Raw genomic sequence first — 15,958 nt, 5'->3', positions numbered from 1 at the left:
AATACTTTTTGCCTATAAATGCCACCTTATATCAACTATTTGGAGTAAGATGATAGTGTAGAAAATTACTCTTCTTTTTTTAGCTCAGGTTTTCAATTTTCTTCTCTTCTTTTATTTTTATTTTCTTTTTTTTTAGTATTTTTGTTTCTTCATTTTTATTGGAACCTTGTGGATGGAGATAGGTTAAACACTCGTGCTTCATCAAATTTTTATCTATTAATGAACACATTCTAAACCCGTATCTTTTATATTTTATGCCACCATGTTTTTATTAAAGTGCTTGTGTGAAATGTAAGTTTATGTAACACCCTATACCCGATCCAATCGTCAGGTCTAAGCTATACTGTGCCACATTCATTTCCGAAGCGACTACGATTAGAATAAATACAATTCTAGTCATTTAGGAATCAAATAAGAACGTTATAAACAATCATTATGATATGTACACATTTTTTAGCCTTATACAAGCTTATGAAATATTTAATACTAACTCGAGGTCGAATAAGGAATAAATTAAAAAATTTCAAAATATAGCAAGTGGGAATCACGATATCCAGGACTTCGTATTGCGATTTCAAAGACAATAACCAAACTTCAAAATGTATATGGTAGGTATCGTGTTATCCAAGGCTTGGTATCACGATTTCGAAGATAGAAGCCAAACTTCCCAACCTGAGAACCAAATTGAAAATTTTTCAAAATAAAACAAGGTTGATATCGCGATACCGAGAACAAACCACTAAGTCCCTGTACTTGGCTAAAATGCATCTTTTTGGTACATAAATCAAAGATTCCAACCAAGACGAACACATGATCGTTAATTACCTATTCTATTTGCATCAAAACATATCAAATAAATTCAAATATCCATATAAAAATTCTCATCAAGACATTAATCACTTAAAAATCAATTAATCTTTACACTTCACACCATGATTCATTCACCAACCAAGTCATTCATGCCAATTAGAACATGTATGGCATATTCGACAATATTGCAATAGCTTCATCACCTAAAAGCTAACTTCTAAAGAAAATCAATTATAACATAAACATTTATACCTATTTCACTGGGAGTGTTTGTAAGGGTGAGTATTCTATTGAGTAGAGTCGAATCGAGTCAAAAAAATTCGAGTTAGTCAAGTTGACGAATCATATTTTAGCAACCGAACTCAATTTGAATTTTTTCGAATCGAATCAAATCGAGTGAAAAATTTTCGTGTTAAGTCGAGTTGAGTTAACGAATCTTATTATTTATACTAAATGTTGCGTTTACATAGACTGATTATTTAACTAGCAGAAAAAAGTACAATATTATTTAACTACATAAACAATATAACTGTTTTACATTTTAACTTAATGAGTAAATATTTATCAAAACAATGTAATTTTGCATTTTATATTAATAGTTTTGACTTTTAACTTTAGAAAAGGTAAACATTTATCAAAACGACGTAGTTTTGCCTTTTTTTTATTCGAATTTTTCGATAAATCAATTTGTGTAATTCATGTTAGAGTTAAACCAAAAAACTTATTTTTTTATTCGAGTTGATCCGATCGAATTTTACTCACCCCTAATTGTTAGCATTTTGTACCATTTCACTCACATATTCAACTTCTATTTATAATTTACTAACAATTTAACCAAAAGCAAGCATCACATTTAAAACCAAAAGTGTATGTAAACATAGTTGGGTAACCAAATAGACACAACCTAGGTACATGTCAAACAACAAGCGAAAGATGTACACAGACATCGTTGAGACCGAGATATTTGACTAGATGCTGAAGTCTACACTCGGGATAACGAATTGAAACTAACTTGCGCATGAAAAACAAACCGTATGCTAAGCAAATCACTCAATGTTAAATCTATGATTTGAAATAAAAAAATTAAGCTTATGCATATGCACACACTCAATTAGTATTCAATTTCATATTATTATACCAAATACTTTTATTTGCAACTATTTCTCATTACATAGGTGATCTAAATTTACCAATTATATCACTAACATCAATTCATCATCTTCTAAACATTATTCATATATGTACAATTTCATACTATCAATTCCATAGTTTTCCAAGTCTATAAGCTCAATCTCATTCAAATAGCCCTCGGGCTTGTTTTTAACTCAATTCTTATATTATCACATTTCACATTTCTTGATACTAACTCGTTTTGATGATGATTCGAGTCGTTTGTTGCCCGATCATTAAAATGGAGAAGTATCATTCTTGAACAGAGTATTGGTCGAATTCAGCTAAGTAAGGCTTTAAACAAAAGGGGTATGTGATAGTTTAAGATAATTAAGGGATATGGTTTGATTTAACAAAGGAACTCAGGTGGTGTGAAAAACAGTAATGTGGATGGTTCGAACGGCTTTAAGGTCAAGAAAGAACTAGTACTAAAATAGAGTACTAACCCAAATCTTATAGAACACTTAAAGGAGGATAAAAGGATAGCTAAACCGTGACCCACTATCTTTATGGAGATAGGAACCAATCGGTATAAGAGTGAATGCCACAATCTATTTAAGAGTGATAAGTTCTGGATGAACAAGATGACAACACTAGTAAACTAGATAAGTCATGCCGAGTCTAAAATGAAGTAGGGGAGTTGAAATACTCACAAAATGTTATAAAAATTAATCAAAGGATCAAAAGTCTTTCTAACCAAAATAATGTCCTCTTACAACCTATTTATAGGCACTATTATGACTATTCAAATGTCAATTTGTAAACTTTCACCTTCAGCAATTAACTAAGATTTTTACAAGCTTTAATTTTGTTTTTAAGTCATGTAGGGAAGCCAATAGTCATGTCTCTTCACTTTATAATTGACTTAATGAACCCTTAATGTGCTATTTGGTGTCCCTTCATCTCCCTTAAACTGAATGTCAAAAGACTTGTGCATTCATCTCATTAATTGGCACCATAACTAGCTTTGAGTGCATAAAACTAATCAGACTTGAAGAGTCACTCTTGGTCCATTTGAACAGCCACCATAATGAGCTTTGAAGGCTTGAAAAAAGTCCAAAACTTGAAGAGCCAATTAGCCATATGAATAGTCACCTACAAGGTAGATATAAATACTCATACACAAATTTATTAATGAACATGTAGCTCAAATCACCTTATTTAAAATGAAAAAAACACACTTTAATTTATGTAGTAAAAAGTAACAGCCAAATTAAATAACATGCTTATATAAACAAATTCAAACATATTTAACAACTAAGATGCTTAAATGCATGGTTTAAGATGTAAACTAAATGAACAAATGAGTTACTTAATACAGAACACATATTAATGATGTTCAAACTATGACATAATTAAAGACACAAACTAAAATAACTAAAGTAATTAAAATAAATGAATCAAAGTCCTTATTATCCAATAGCCAAATTAACAAACTGAAATTAAAAACTTCATTTTGCACTTAGGCCCCTCGATTTTAGCCCAATCTCGGTGTCGACAAGTTGGATCGTAACATGATGCGACCAGGTTCGCATCATACCCTCCCTCTTGAAGACGATTTGTCCTCAAATCAGGCCATTTGCTCAAAAAAAATTTCATCGTCACAAACCTGAAAAATACACAAGACTCAAAAAGGAAGCAGATTAGTTGCTTACCTTCCCTCACGAAAATGAAAGAGGTTAGTGACACCATGGATGATGAACTCGAAGGAACATGCTGAAATGTTATTCACAATTTGAACATATGAATTGATGCCAAGATCAAAAACAAAAATCGGGCCTACCTTTTTCTTCGATTGAAACAAACCGGATTCACAAAGTATTAGAAGGTTATAGTCTAAGAAATCAAAATTCCTTGGTCCAAATCCTTTGAACAATGATATGGTACAACATTCACCGGGATCAAAGATACGGTTTTTGCTTACCATTTCAATTTGACTTGAAAAGTTCTTGACCGATATCATAGAATTATTATGAATCAATTTAAAGTCATTATCATGCAAAGCATGCTCGAATATTTTAAACCACAATATAGAACATCCTCCGGAATCAAAGATATGAATTTCTTTTTGCAAGCCATCAAAATTCATATCTTTTGTTTTTGGCAATACAGATAAAACCTGGAGCAAATGGAAGGGTTCAACATATTTATTCAAAATAAAATTATGATTCTCACCTTCACTTGACAACAACTTAGGAACACATGCTCCGGGCTTAAAAACATGGTTTTGATCACTCGTTCTAGCATGCAACAAGAATTTCTTTGTCTCCAATGATCCACACATGTTAAAAAAAGGTGTGAACTTGCAAACATTCAAACAATCATATATATTAAGTATCATTCGAACAGACTTACTCAAACATGTGGGATTTACATAACAAATCAAAAAGTTCAAATCATCGTTACACATAAGCATATTAGGAGTTTCACATATCAACTCTTTATCGCAAAAGACCAAATTTTGTGCGGGATGATTTAGTCTTACTTCATTAACAATTTCACCAATGTCATGTTCAATTGGATTATGGATATCAGCCAAATCAAGTTGAATAGCTTTTTCACAAACTAAGTCTCCGGCTTTCTGATCAATACCTTTCAAATGAAATTGTTGAGACTCAGATAACATGAAACCCTTACCTTGCTTACCTTTAGACGCTTGTGGACTAAGGTCATCTATGTTATTACCTTTTTCGAGCAATCGAAATTGCCTCTCATCGAATAGGAAATGAAGCTGAAATTTATCAATGGGATTTTGAGAAACCTGAAAAGAAGAAACATTACAAGGAGAACTCACAGGATGGTTAGTAAAAACACTCCTCGCTTTTTCTTGTTCACTTTTTTTTTCTTTCGTTTCTTTTTCATCAATACTCGTTTCTTGCATACTCTTTTTTTTTCTCTTCAATCTCAATCTCTTTTTCAACTTTTTTTTCTTTTTCGATTTCTTTTTCTTTTTCACATGCTTTTTCAATTTCATTACAAAAAGAAGAAAACAAAGAAAAATCAAAATGAGAAACTTTTCATTGAGAATAAGAGTAGGGATCTTCATACAAAATACGATCTTCTCTTCGAGATTGATTTTTAATGGATTAATATCTTAGAGTATTGATTCTTAATGGATTAATATCTTGGAGTATACATAGAATTGCTTGAACCTTCTCATTTGTCACCATAATAGGCTTCAAAATTGAAGCTTGAGTTGTTTCAATTTGAATTCCTCATTAAGTAGGAATCTCGATAGGAGTCTTTTCTCACATAGTCGTTGGATGTGGAACTCTTTGAAAATCTCATTTTCGTCCTTTGGCTTGAAGAAATTCGCTCCTAATGGTAGGAAGATGGAAGGAAACATTTGCGCATCACATCTTTCATTTCGGACCAAGTTGATATTGGGCACTCTCCGTTTCGTCTTCGACTCGTGGTGAATTGATCCCACCAAGTCATGGCATAATGGAGAAACTGTTCGCTACAAGCCTCACTTTCTTGCTTTCTGAGTAGTCGTGGTACTCAAAAACCAATTCTACCTTCTTTTCCTATTCAAGGTATACCTCCAGGTCGAATCGACCTTGAAACGGTGGAATGGTTAGCTTGTTACTCTTCAAATCACCATCAACACGTTCATGTTCTCTAAAGCCTCGATTTCTATGATCGGGTGGCATTTCGCTTTGATTAATGCCAACAGCAGCAACTCTTCTTTCGAAACTTAGAGACATTTTTATTGAACCTCACTTCAAACCTCACTATTTACTCACAAAGAAAAATAATATGGCACTCTACTCGTGTTTGCACTCTTTTACGGCTTTTTCTACACTCAAATGCTCTCACTAACTCTCGTGCCTCTTACCACTCATTTCGCCTTTCAAAATTCATAGAAGACTCGATTAGACTTATAAGCAAGCCTAGGGGTCAGCTTCAAAAAGGTTATGATGGTTGATGATATTGGTTTCGGTAGGCTAAAAGAAAATAAAAAGGGGTGCTAAGTGTGGCGTTTGGATTTGAGTTTGATGGAGAAACAGCTTTGAAGATCGGGTAACTTATGAACACTTTTCAAGCACCCTTTTTTTATCTCCGAATACTTTTTCAATTTCGTAACTCTTTTGTTTTTTTTTCAATACAAATACATTCAACACTTGTACAATAACATTCACGAATATTTTTATTTTGAATTTTTTTTTGAATTTTTTTCAAATACTTACTCCGGCAACTTTACGAACGTCCGTACTCCTCGATTTTAGCTAGCTCAGATACCAAATGATACGAACTCGTTTCGATGATAATTCGAGTCGTTTGTTGTCCGATCATTAAAATGGAGAAGTATCATTCTTGAACAGAGTATTGGTCGAATTCAGCTAAGTAAGGCTTTAAACAAAAGGGGTATGTGATAGTTTAAGATAATTAAGGGATATGGTTTGATTTAACAAAGGAACTCAGGTGGTTTGAAAACAGTAATGTGGATGGTTCGAACGGCTTTAAGGTCAAGAAAGAACTAGTACTAAAATAAAGTACTAACCCAAATTTTATAGAACACTTAAAGGAGGATAAAAAGATAGCAAAACCGTGACCCACTATCTATATGGAGATAGGAACCAATCGGTATAAGGGTGAATGCCACACTCTATTTAAGAGTGATAAGTTCTGGATGAACAGGATGACACCACTAGCAAACTAAATAAGTCATGCCGAGTCTAAAACGAAGTAGGAGAGTTGAAATACACACAAAATGTTATAAAAATTAATCAAAGGATCAAAAGTCTTTCTAACCAAAATAATGTCTTCTTACAATCTATTTATAAGCACTATTATGACTATTCAAATGTCAATTTGAAACCTTTCACCTTCAACAATTAACTAAGATTTTTACAAGCTTTAATTTTGCTTTTAAGTCATGTAGGGAAGCCAATAGTCATGTCTCTTCACTTGATTCTAGTGTAGATGAAAAGGCATGTCTCTTCACTTTATAATTGACTTAATGAACCCTTAATGTGCTATTTGGTGTCCCTTCATCTCCCTTAAACTGAATGTCAAAAGACTTGTGCATTCATCTAATTAATTGGCACCATAACTAGCTTTGAGTGCATAAAACTAATCAGACTTGAAGAGTCACTCTTGGTCCATTTGAACAGCCACCATAATGAGCTTTGAAGGCTTGAAAAAAGTCCAAAACTTGAAGATCCAATTAGCCATATGAACAGTCACCTACAAGGTAGATAATTAAGCATTAAAGAAACTCATAAGAATCAGCACACTATAAACACTCATACACAAATTTATTAATGAACATGCAGCTCAAATCACCTTATTTAAAATGAAAAAAAACACACTTTAATTTATGTAGTAAAAAGTAACAGCTAAATTAAATAACATACTTATATAAACAAACTCAAACATATTTAACAACTAAGATGCTTAAATGCATGGTTTAAGATGTAAACTAAATGAACAAATGAGTTACTTAATGCATGAATTAATTTAATGATGCAAACTTTAACTAACATGGGAGTTACATAATGCATGTCAGAATTTATGATGCAAAATTAACTTACATGAGAGTTACATAATGCATGACTTTATTAAATACAGAACACATATTAATGATGTTCAAACTATGACATAATTAAAGACTCATACTAATGATGTTCAAACTATGACATAATTAAAGACAGAAACTAAAATAACTAATGTAACTAAAATAAACGAATCAATGTCCTTATTTTCCAGCAACCAAATTAACAAACTGAAATTAATAACTTCATTCTGCACTTAGGCCCCTTGAGTTTAGCCCAATCTAGGTGTCGAAAAGTTGGATCGTAACATGATGCGACAGGGTTCACATCAAATCGAGTGAAAAAATTTTGTGTTAGGTTGAGTCGAGTTATCGAATCTTATTATTTATACTCAATGTTGCGTTTACATAGACCGATTATTTAATTAGTAGATAAAGTACAATATTATTTAACCACATAAACAATATAATTGTTTTACATTTTAACTTAATGAGGAAATATTTATCAAAACAACGTAATTTTGCATTTTAACTTAATAGTTTTGACTTTAACTTTAGAAAAGGTAAACATTTGTCAAAACGACATAGTTTTGCCTTTTTTTATTCGAATTTTCGAATAACTCAAATTGTGTAATTCATGTTTGAGTTAAACCAAAAAACTTATTTTTTTATTTGAGTTGATCCGAATAACTTGATTAACTCAAATAACTCGAACTATTTGATTCAAAATTTGAATTTTTTATCGAGTTTTTCAAATTGAATCGAATTTTACTTACCTGTAATTGTTAGCATTTTGTACCATTTCACTCTCATATTCAACTTCTATTTACAATATACTAACAATTTAACCAAAAACAAGCATCATATTTAAAACCAGAAGTGTATATAAACATAGTTGGGTAACCAAATAGACACAACCTAGGTTCATGCCAAACAACAAGCGAAATATGTACACAGACATCGTTGAGACTCAGATATTTGACTAGATGCTGAAGTCTACACTCGGGATCACGAATTGAATCTAACTTGCTCAAGAAAAATAAACCGTATGCTAAGTAAATCACTCAATGTTAAATCTATGATTCGAAATAAAACAATTAAGCTTATGCAAATGCACACATTCAATTAGTATTCAATTTCATATTATTATACCAAATACCTTTATTTGCAACTCTTTCTCATTAAATAGGTGATCTAAATTTACCAATTATATCACTAACATCAATTCATCATCTTCTATACATTATTCATATATGTACAATTTCTACTATCAATTTAACAGTTTTCCAAGTCTATAAGCTCAATCTCATTCAAGTAGCCCTCGGGCTTGTTTTTAACTCAATTCTTATATTATCGCATTTCACATTTCCATTTCATTTCATTTCATTTCCATTTATCCAATTTATGTATTTTAACCCTATTAACTAGACACGAACTTGGTACGGATACACAAATCCATTATACAAAGTTCAATTTACATTTCAATAATCAAAATTCATCAACATATCACAATCTCATGAGTTATATAACATACTTCAACACAATCCCATGTCAATTATCAAATACCAACTAAATCCTAAGTTTTGTACTTTCTTCAATTTAATCCCTGTCTTAGAAATCTATCTCAAATACATAAAATCAATTCAATTAATCCTCAATAACTCACCTAGAATCCCATATATTGGAAAATTTCATGTACATGTTAAAAATTAAGTGTTCTCGAATTATAGAAATACAAACCAAAAATTCTGAGCAACTCGTCGACAACTTTGGATTTTTCGTTCCGTCTTGACGTATCCGGATCAAAGTTAGCTATTGATTGACATAAAACATATATCATTATCAATTACCAAGCAATTCACAATGGATTAACAATTTATGCAATTTTTTCAATTTATTCAATTTAGTCCCTAAAATTGGGACTAACCTAACTTTCAATTTAAAGCTCCAAAATGAATTCCAATTTCACTATAATTTTTTAGGGACATCCTATTTCTTATTCATATTATTTTATTCAGTTTGTTTCCTAATGCAAAAACTATTAATTAATATTTACAATTTAGTCCTTTTCACATCTAAGCTTAAAATCTATCAATTTAACACCTAAAACTTCAAGAACTCAAAAATGGAAACTTCTTAAAACTTTAGATGTTTCAAAATTTTGTACATGGGCTAGCTAAATCAAGCTCCCATGACCACAAAAACATAAAATATACAAGAAAATTACTAAATTGTAGTAATCAATTATTGGCCGAAAGTTCAAGCTTTTCTTAGTTTCTTTCTTTATTTTGTTTCAGCTAGATGAATAAGATGATGAAGAATTTTTTATTTTTCGTCTACTTTCTCTATATTATACATATATATTGTTAAGTTAATAAATCATAGTTTAATTATTTTAATCCTAAAATTAATTAAACTTAAAAGTCTTAATCAACTATCCACTATTATATTTAATAACATGGTCTAATTGTTATTTTAGACATATGGTTAATTTCAATTTAAGTCATTAATTCATTTTCCTAATTAATCACCAATGTGGCTAAATTACTTATCCAAAATTTAATTCATCATCATGATAATTCGTAAATACTTTTATTTAATAATTATAGACATGGTTTACTGAAACAAGATCCTAAAATATTATTTTCTGACCCCACTAGAAACCGAGTCGTTACAGTTTAATCATGTGTTGAATTGTTTTCTTGGTTGATTAATGAGTGGGTTACTTAACTAAGTTATTATATATGTCTTGATTGGTTGTTTGTTCTAGTGTATTAAATTGCATATTACACTAGAATTAATGCCTCTAGAGGAAGGTTTAGATAGATGAAACCGATAGAAGACTCTATTGTGTATAAATTTGATACGCTTGTGCCAAATAGTGAGATTGAGAGGAGATCTATATGCCTAAGTGAGATCGAGAGGAGAGCTTAGCTGGTATCTATTAGTTTAGATGAGATCGATAGTAGATTCTGAGTGGCAAACAATATAATTAGCATAACTTTATTAGCTTAGTTAGTAATTCATAACTTATTCAACCATCGTTTCAATCCATTTGTATTGTTTCTAGTAAAAAAGGAAGAAAGTTAGTAGGGTATTTTTTTTATTTTTTAATTTAGATATGGGTCAAATCTTATTTTATTTGGTTGCACTAATAATTTCCAACTCAGCTAGATTAGTAATTGCTTAATTTGTAATTAATTTGATAAACACATTTACCTATTTGCAATCCCTTGCGTTTGATCCTCGAAATACTCAAAGTGTTCCATTATAACACTTATAAATGTTACAACTCGACACTGTATGCTTACAGTTAAAAGAACACTTTTAAATTATTTATAAAAATGTTTATTTTCTGCGCACACAATCAGGACCCTACGGGTGGTATGTTTAAAAGGTTTTCAGGTTTATTTATGTTTTTTTAGTCCTTCCATCGCTGAAGTTTGTGTCATTAGGGATGGTTAAAATCTTTGGCCTTCGATAATTTTATAGTTCATTCGGATTGCCTACTTGTAATGTTGCCTTTGTCATGTGCATCATCTGATTTTTCTGAACTAGGTGTGTTATTACATGATTGTTACTGATGAGAATCAGTTTCAGCACTAGTCTTTCTATTGGACTTATCGGTGTTCCAACAAGGAATCTCATTCCTTAGCTCGAATGGCTTTGTTATATGTAAACCACATTGAATGGGATGACTTTCCTATTCTTTCTTTTAATGAGAATGTTTCATCCATAATTTAAGATCATGTGGTTGGAGAGTGCAGAAGATAAATTCAGGTGTATAGGGTGAGCCTGATGGCTCAGGTTTCAATTTTTCTATATCCTCAACTGCTTGTTGTCTTAATGCTTTTTTTCAATAATGAATTTCAGCTTTCCTAAATAAATAATAAAAAAATCAGTCCAATTGCTATAACCAAGACTAAAATCAAATAAGTACAATGTCGTTCTATTTTAAAATTAATACATATTAATCATTAAACTTCATAAACATTTTTGGCCAAAAAATTCATTAATCTTTTATTCATAAAACAAATATAGATAAATTTCAAAATAAATATGAAATTTAAATTAATTTATAATGTGAACTTTAATTTTATGTAATTATATAATTAGTTGATATCAAAATACACCAAGAGGGGCTGAATTGGTGTATTAAAACATTTTCGGGAAATGGAAAAAATAAAACGACTCAAATATTTATAGTGGTTCAACCTCAATTGCCTACCTCCACTACCTTTGTAACACCCCTAACCCATATCTGTCGCCAGAATAGGGTCACGAAGCATTACCATAAAAACACAACTCAAATCATTCATTCTTAAATTTACATAATCATTGCAAAATCCAATCAAACATATGCATAACGTCCCTAATTCGATCTCTTGTGTAACACCCCAAACCCAGCCTAGACATTATGGTCGAATCTAGAGATGTCACAAAGAAGGGTTTTGGAAACAGAGTTATTTTGATACAGCTTTGTAACCCATATATGTTTATAGCTATTACTGAAAATGTCATTTAATCAATTCATTTGCCCAAAAAATGATTTACAGCGGAAGTCATAGAAATCGTTATGTTTAAAAAAAACCCATTCGTATTTGCAAAAAACCTTTGTTTTAGTAAAAACCATGTTTTTAGCCAACCATCACAAATACAGAATCAAATCGAAAATCCAAACCCTAAATAAACCAAACAGTCCAAAGATTCCATTAATTACAAAACTCCTAGAATTAGTCTTTAACTAAATAAAAACCATTATTTATAGTTAGTTTGCAAACTTGTGGTCACCGCGAGACTCTGCTCAACTGATCTACCTAAGTCTACGGATTACATGAACAAATTAGACAAACAGATGTGAGTTTCCGTAAACTCAGTGTGTAACCCAACAGAAATAGACATGCTATACATAAAGAAATCACATATACAGTCAGATTTAGATTCGGACCCAAGTCCTTTACAGATACAAATAATAGAATCAAATATGCAGAACAGATATACAGAATCCTACCCCCATCCTCTACACACCAACTCTGACCATCCCATCACACCATGTGGGGTTGAAAACACCCACCCGTCCTTACACACCATATAGAGTCAATACGACACATAACAAATAATATGCAGTCAAGCTGCGAGAATATAGGCGAAACGTCACAATACAGATCACTTCCTCCACATATACAATTCCCACCCCAAACATATAAACAAAATGCAGATACAGAATTATCATGCTTAACATGCTCGTATATAGATAACATATATATATTTAACAGAATAGTCAAACATGCATAACGGTGTCTTACTAAGAGCAGACTACCAAAATACAAGATCGTATAATTTAGGGTTTAGTTACCCCTTGCCAACCTTGCAGTAGGCCCACAGTCGATTGGAGCGACCCGTACAACCCTAGGGAAAATTATAGAATTTTGGGCCTACATGCCCGTGTGGCTTGCCCGTATGGGCCCATATGCCAAGATTGGCCTTGCCCATGTGGCCCACACAGCCTGGACCAGAACCCACACGCCTATGTGGCCCACACGGCTACACTCACGCCATCACACAGTCATGTCTTGTGCACGGTCGTACCTCGTTAGACAAACGACGTGTCTCCCACATGGCCAGGCACATGCTGGTGTGGCGTCGTCAGAAAGCTTTTTTGGCTTTTGCTGAAACCCAATTTTCTGCGATTTGGGAACACACCTGGTACGGTTTTGATGCAAAATCATTCCCAAGCCAACTAGCACCCGAATTCTTGAACGACTCCGACTACGATTCTGCGAGAGGAGAGCCTCATTCTTCACGATTCACTGCAATGCACAAGAACACCGAAAAGCTGAAATACAAAAATTGAACAATTAAATTGAAAGGAAAAACGCAGAGGAAAGGGGAAAACCAATGTCAGAATTTTTAAGAGAGAGAAAGAGAACCGAAATGTTTTTTGAAAAAAAATAAAATTAGTTAACCCCCAATATCCCAATTCCCCACTATCATCTCAATCACAATTACCCACTCACTAAGACTCCCAAACCCATCCAAACTCTCTCAGCCAACTGAGGCAAAAATTCATACCTATGCTCACACAGGGATTCAAACACAGGACCTCTAAAACACTAACTTCTTACCACTCAAACCAGCAGGCTCATTCTAATATGGATTAATAGACAATTCTATTTAAACCCACCTAACAAGGATAAGGCTAAAGTTAAAAAAATAACAAATTTCCCAAAAGTGGGACTCGAACCCAAGACCTCAAAGACATACCCAGAACCCTTAGCCACTGAAACAGATGCACATATGTGTCAAGTATTTACAGAAACAGAAATAAATTATTCAGGACGTTACACCTTAAGGCCTTAGAAACACTTTAGAAATGATTCGGGACTAAATTGAAAATATTTAAAACTTCATAGAAAAAGATGGAAAAATTCACACTATACGGGTCACACTACCGTGTGGACAGGCCGTGTGGACGTTCGAAGTAGGACACATGGCTGTGCCCAGCCCATGTCCATACCCGTGTACCTCATCGACTTGGTTCACACGGCCAAGCGACACGCCTATGTGCTAGGCCGACTAACTCTCAAATGCAACCATTAAAAACCTACAGGGGACACACGGCCGTGTTACATGGCCGTGTGCCAAACACGGCTAAGTCACACGCCCGTGTCTTAGGCCGTGTGGACAAGAAATAGGTCATTTTCAAGCCATTTCTTTCACCCAATTCATACCCACACATTCAAGCCGTTTGCACCTATTTCAAGCATAAAAACATACCCAAAACATGCATTTTAAAACCAATTCAATAGGTCATTTATCCATACAACCAATATGTCAAAAGGCACCTCAAACATAAATCATCAAGTTAACCTAAACATGGGCACATTTACCATTTATCAACTAATTTACTTCCATGCCAAAACATATCACAACTGATACATATCAACCATACCATATTAGATTCATGCCATATCAAAATAACCTTACCCTTTTGACCATTCCTCATATACATCATCAATCCACCTAAATGACACAAACCAACCATTTCCAAATGGTACCAAACAACTAACATTTATATACCCTATTTACATCATGCACATCTAGTTCAATACATTTCCAAAGTAAACCATACTTCATCCATATATATATATATATATATATATATATATATATATATAGCTTAATTCCATAACAAGTTATGCTATAACTGACCATAAGCCAAATTCACATTAAAAATACCAAATGGTTCATAATTCAACCAATTTTGCTTAACTAAATTTCATATCAATTCATGCCCTAAATGATTATTTTGCAAACATGCCAACACTTACCTCTTTGGTTATAAAAACCAAGCATCAATTTGATCATATAAACACCAACCATTAAGCATCAAAGTGCCAAAAGCACACCAACCATCAAGACATCAAAATAACACAGGTTTCACAAATTCGTAGTAATATTACATGCCAATATCATCAAATAATCATTAGACATAGTCCACATATACATGACATTATAACCACGACCAAAGCATTAAAATCTACCAATAAAATCGATAGATAGTCGATGGATCTCCGACTAGCTTCCAACCCGATCGAGCTTTCGATAATCTATAAAGTAAAAGAAAATAACTATGTAACCAATGAATGCTTAGTAAGCTCATATAAACTTTAAGCATAATTTTCCATTTCAATAATAAAAATTATCGGTTAAAAATAAACCTACACCAATGTCTCAAGACTTATCATACCATAATCATCAACTCACAGTTGAATAAGTTCATTAATGTCGCATAGTTATTGACCATTCATAAGATGATAGGATTTCATGAGACATAATATATAATCATCAACCTTTTTATAAGATTATATTTATTTTTTTATTTACTTACTTTTCATTCCATTCCCAATGCTTATCGCAAGCCTAAACAACATTATTAATTCCCGATTCAGTGTATTTATCCATGACATAGGTAGATTCATCCATAGCGTAAACAATTTGCTCACATGCAATTACCTCATATATCATATTAAACCTTTTATAACATCATAACACATCCAAGTTACATACTTACTGTTTCATTCCCTTTTTCTTACCCATTTCATATGCATAGTACAAGCATAATCATAAACATCATTCATATCCACAAGCTTGGAAAAAGCCTAAGCGCATCAACAACACATGTTAGTTCAATTAAACATGATTCATATGAATTTAACATGGATAACCAATATACTTAAGCATGATTCAATTTGATTTATCATCCATCTCAACATAACATATTTTTCATGTAGCTCACCATTTCAAAGTCTTTCATACATACATGTCTTGGTTCATATTGAACACTTACCATTTCATTTGCATAACACATAGCATTAACCATAGCCACAAGCTGGTGATTAAACACATAAATTAGCAATATCATCATATAGTAAGGTATGGTACATAAACATTACATCACTTAAATCGTATTTTTCATAA

The sequence above is a fragment of the Gossypium arboreum genome, chromosome 10 (assembly GCF_025698485.1).
Source record: "Gossypium arboreum isolate Shixiya-1 chromosome 10, ASM2569848v2, whole genome shotgun sequence".
Taxonomy (NCBI): Eukaryota; Viridiplantae; Streptophyta; class Magnoliopsida; order Malvales; family Malvaceae; genus Gossypium; species Gossypium arboreum.
The sequence above is the reverse complement of the archived record's forward strand: the minus strand, read 5'-3'. Positions refer to the sequence as shown.